The sequence below is a fragment of the Populus euphratica genome, unplaced genomic scaffold, assembly GCF_000495115.2.
Source record: "Populus euphratica unplaced genomic scaffold, PopEup_1.0 scaffold85.1, whole genome shotgun sequence".
Lineage (NCBI taxonomy): Eukaryota > Viridiplantae > Streptophyta > Magnoliopsida > Malpighiales > Salicaceae > Populus > Populus euphratica.
This window is the reverse complement of record NW_011499898.1, coordinates 536,962-542,052: the sequence shown is the minus strand read 5'-3', so window position 1 is coordinate 542,052 and position 5,091 is coordinate 536,962. Positions and strand designations below refer to the sequence as shown.

Genomic DNA, 5,091 nt, shown 5'->3' with positions numbered 1-5,091 from the left:
AAAAAATATATATTAATATTAATGGTTTTTAATTTAAATATTATAGATTTAACTATTACTATTACATCATGAAATAAATAATACTTTATATAAAATATTTTTTTTGTTCCATTAAACTATATACAATTTCATCACATATAAAATACATTCGATAAGAACTATATTTTTCACAAATTTTTTAACAGCGCAACAATATTAGGTAAAATATAATCAGATATAAAATTGGGATTGCGATCAAATTTTGCAAATGCTACATCATCAAGTGATCTTCGTCTAATTTATGTAGTGTCATGAAATAATATTTAACACTAGCTTTTTTAATAAAATACAATTAAAAATATTTTTTTTTTATTTTGTTGGGTTGGATCCAGTTCAATAACTCTGAACCGGATCAGTCTGACAAGAATAGTAGAGTTATGCTCCACTATTTATGAAATAAAAATAAATAAAACTCATGAATAACGGAGCATGCTCCAGTGTTCATACATTTTATTCCTTACAAGAAGCGGCTGTTAGCGGCTTCTTGTAAACCTATGGCACACCATAGTTACAAGTGGGTCTTATAAAGAAAAACTAATTTTCTTACCTCACCAAACATTAATAGTTGTGGTTGCACCCTTGTGTATTAAACTCATATTCATAGCTTTATTTGTGTCATATTTTTTAATGTTTTACTATAAATAAATTGTTATAGGGCGGAAATATTAATAAATAATAATTATTATCATAATCCAATTTTTGAATAAATAATAAAAATTAAATATAGTTGACAATGGAGTTTAACATAAAATTTGAAGTTTGGGGATGTAATTATAAAATTTGAGAGTTAATGGATCAATTTTAAAAGAATTAAAAGTTAAAGATTTAATTAAGGGTCAAATTAAACAATCCGGAAATTAAAGACTGTTTTGTAAACAGTGTTATAATCTAGGGATTTAGTTGAAAGTAATCCACAAGAAAAAAATTTAAAAGAATTAATTAAGGATCAAATTGAATAATCCAGGAATTAAAGACTGTTTTGTAAATAGTGTACCAATTTTGCGATTTAATTGAAATTAATCCAGACAAAATTAAAAAAACATTAATTGCTTAGGGGTCCAATTGCTGAATTTCCAAAGTTGAGGGGTCAAAATGAAAGAATCCATTGCTGCCGAAACGTCGTCGTTGCAGGTGGAACAGCCGTGTTCATCTTCTCCACCCCGATTCAACAGGCTGAAGATCTGCAACGAAGTCGATCCAATCGTGGACCTCGCCCACGATCTCGTCGGGCAAGATAACAGTCTTGCTAAGAAGGGACTGGTTAAAGGAAATGGCTGGGGAGTGTATAAAAGGAGGAAGAAAACCTAGAACAAGGAGGAAAAAAGAGAGACGAAAAATCAACCCAGAAAAACAGAGTTAAGAACAAAAAAAAACAAAGAAAACAGAGCACAAATCCAAATACATAGAGAAAGAGAGAACAAGAGGGCAGCACACAGTGAGGAGAATTATCCTTGAAATTGTCTTCGGACCTGCAAACAAAGAAAAAACCCGGATTCAGCCAAAGAACACTCACAGCAAGCCGGAATCTTCTTTGTAGTTTTAGAAGCTACTGAGAAATCAAGAAGGAAAGCACAGACAAGTGGTCACAGAAGGAAGACTAGAGGAAGAAGTAGGCGAGAATCATCATCAACACTGCAAGCATCTTCGGTATCCAGAAGCAGCATCTTCGATCTCCAGAGGCAGGTATGACTTCGTCCCCTTTGCATCTTCATTTTAAAAAGTAATTCAGTGTCACAAGAACACTGTGTGAAGGTAATTTAATTACCTTCACCAGTGGTCGTGCACGCATGAAATTCACGCGTGCCTTTAATTTTTTTGCCAAGCCGGGTCACAGGCCTGGGCTGGCTGGGTCTAGCCCAGCTTATATGGGCTGAGCTGGGCCCAGCCTAAAAATATATAATAAAAATTGTGTATGTAAAAAAAATTCATTTTTTTTATTTATTTATTGACGCCAAAATCAGAATAAAAATATCAATTCAAATTTATTTCATTGTATTTTATTTAGTTATATAAAAATAAAAAAATATGCGTGCAAAAAAAAAAACATAACATAAGATAAAATAAAATAAATTTATTTGGTATATTCACTGACGCTAGAGTCAGGAATAAAAAAAATACTAATGTAAATTTATTTTATTTTATTTTTATTTAGCTATATAAAAATAAAAATAATGCGTATGTGTGAAAATTAAATTGATTTTATTTGTTTATTCACTAATGCCAAAGTCAGAAATAAAAAAAAATGATGATTTAAATTTATTTATTTTGATACCTATGTAATATTTGTCAACGCTAGAGTTGAAAATATCCGTAGTTGAATATTCACTGGTACCAGAGTCAGGAATATTACACATAAATAATCATAGTATAAACCAACAAAAAAATTTAAGGTAAAACCAATAATGCAGTCGATTTTAGATATGATATTTTAGAAATGAAAGTATCTTCCTTTTACTTTAATCATTCTTGTACCATCAATTCTCTGTTGATTAGTTAGGGTTCCTAATAATCATAGTAATCATAATACTAGATGGCGACTCCTTAAATAAAAAATATTCTCATTAAAAAACAGGATGCCAGAAATCTGTTCTTTCCAAAGATTATATAATTTTTTAAGGCCGTCGCGATGTCGAGTGCGACAAAATAGCGACTCTACTAGGGACTAATGGACTAAGCTTTGCCTTTTGTATGTCAATTGCTATAATATTTGTTATGTTATGTTTATTTATTTATTTTTCTTGCATTTTACTGCTTTAGCATGCATTCTTGTTTATAATGTTATGCATCACTTCAAAAGCACACACTTTACAACCTAGGATAAGTAGGGGAGTAACAGTACCCCAATGGCTTTAACATGGGTAAGACTCGTGAAACCATCCAACTCTCGCTTGATTGTTTACTTAGAAGTGGTTGATGTGTCAAACTGATATTACTCAGGTCCTCTATCTTCACACTACTTGTAAGCCTTATATCGACCTTTCAAGGACGATCACTGAGCATGCGAGAGACCCTTTAAAACTAGATAATGACCAACCCTTTGATGCACTCAACAATTAGGATCCTCCTATTAGGTTGTTATCCCGTAAAGGATGAGTCCGTATTTTATACATATTTTTTAATTTAATCAATATTTTTGCATAAATTGCATGATTTACAAGAAGCAAGTTGGAATATAGGTTCCCCATTGAAACCCACCTATAACAATCATTTGAGAAAAAGACAAATAAAAAACTAAGAAAAAGCCCAATCGGAAGCCCAACACCAAAAAGAGGTGGACAATCTTAAAGAAGTCGCAAGGCTTACTAGTCTACTCAAACAGGCCTTGAGAGACAAATCTGGAAAAGCAACACATATAGTTCAGCCTGAAGTTATGCCCATAAATCCCTTCAATCCACAGAATCTGGGGGCAAATGGATTCTCATCTAATCTTCAATAAGCTATGCATTTCCAACCAGCATACCCCACGAGAATACTATTAACCATTAATTCTATAGAGAAGGAATCCCAAAGCAAAAGGGCAAGATGGTAAAAGAAGATGGTCTGAACAAATTGGTTGCCTTAAAGCAAAAGATGAGGGCATTTGAGGAAATTCGCCTAGATGATCCTATAAAGGCTGTTGAGATGTGTTTGGTGCCCAACGTTGTCATTCCTAAAAAGTTTAGAATGCCAAAATTTATGAAATATACGGGAACTTAATGCCCTATAACTCATCTCAAAGCATACTACAACAAAATGACTGAGGTGATTGATAAGGAGAAACTGCTGATTCATTTCTTTCAAGATAGCTTGAGTTCCTGCCCTCACTTGGTATATGCGGTTGGACAATACCAAGGTTAAAAGATGAAAGGATTTAGTTGATGCCGTCATGAGGCAATATAAGTTTAATATAGATATAGACCCTGATCGGTTAAGCTTGCAAGCTATGGAAAAGGACAATAAGCAGTCCATAAAGGAATACGCTCGAAGATGGAGGGAGGTAGCTGTACAAGTTAACCCTTCTATGTTGGAAAAAGAGATGATCAGTTTATTTTCCAATAGCTTTAAAGCTCTGTACTTTGAATACTTGGTTAGAAGCTCTGCACAACATTTCATTAACTTGGTTATTATAGCTGAGAGGATTGAACAAGCCATTGGGTTAGGTAAGATTGCTAACCCGACTGAGAAGAACGTGTTCACTAAAGGTGGTTGCCAAGGCATTTATCATTCCTATAGCTAATTGTTTCACATCGACTCCCAGAAATCAACTATCTTGAAGATAAAGAAATCAATTATCTTGAAGATAAAGCTATGGTGATATTAGGTCAAGAATGATCTACAAATGACTTCAATTGACTATTGAAAAGATGCCCTTGTCAAGGAGAATGAACAATTGAAAAATTCCAGAAATTACAATCAATGATCACTAAATGTTTAACCCCTTTATGTGTTATCATGTCAGTGTTCATAGCCCAAGATGTTGGCATAAGTTCTTTGTTATTAAACTTCTTTTCTAGAGTTTCAATGAAATAATCAGTTTGTCATTCAATCATACTCACGACCAAGCATTATTCATTTTCTTAAGAGAGTTTTCTTGTAAAAACTCATAAACACATCTTTGAAGCCTTGCACGATCTTATAGACGCAATTCATCTCTCTTATCAAAATCAGTTTCCTTATTGGAGTTTTGAAAAATTGATCTAGCATTTTGATTTCAAAAGTAATTTGATGTTTATTCAAAAAATGATATTTTTGACATTCTACTTGTAGAATGACAAGTGAATCAAGCAACTCCATCATTGAGCTGACTAAATTATAAACAAAAAATTGTGAAAAAAAAAGAAAAAGAAAAAAGAAATGAATAAACACCCTTACCCCATTACTCTTGAATCATGTGTTTTTTTAAAATGTATGAATAATGGTATGTAGTGAACTTATTGCTCATAACTCATGAAATGCATCTTTGCAAAGAATAAACCATCACACTATACGAGGTCAAAGTTTATAGATCATAGCTGCTTGCGCTTGAAATGAGGAAAAGGTCATCTTTGTTATTCCTTTCACGTTCTAAAATAA

At 32.5% G+C, this 5,091-nt stretch overlaps 2 long non-coding RNA genes across 2 annotated transcripts in view; one reads left to right on the top strand and one right to left on the bottom strand.

The window, feature by feature from the left end:
• Positions 1-1,376: 1,376 nt before the first annotated feature.
• The window catches only part of LOC105132356 (uncharacterized), a 9,918-nt gene continuing 6,203 nt past the window's right edge, over positions 1,377-5,091 (bottom strand). Inside the window, exon 2 of the long non-coding RNA XR_843564.1 lies at positions 1,377-1,508. This is a non-coding gene — a long non-coding RNA (uncharacterized LOC105132356). The remainder of the gene's footprint in view (positions 1,509-5,091) is intronic.
• LOC105132357 (uncharacterized) overlaps positions 1,617-5,091 on the top strand; it is a 9,694-nt gene continuing 6,219 nt past the window's right edge. Inside the window, exon 1 of the long non-coding RNA XR_843565.1 lies at positions 1,617-1,722. This is a non-coding gene — a long non-coding RNA (uncharacterized LOC105132357). The remainder of the gene's footprint in view (positions 1,723-5,091) is intronic.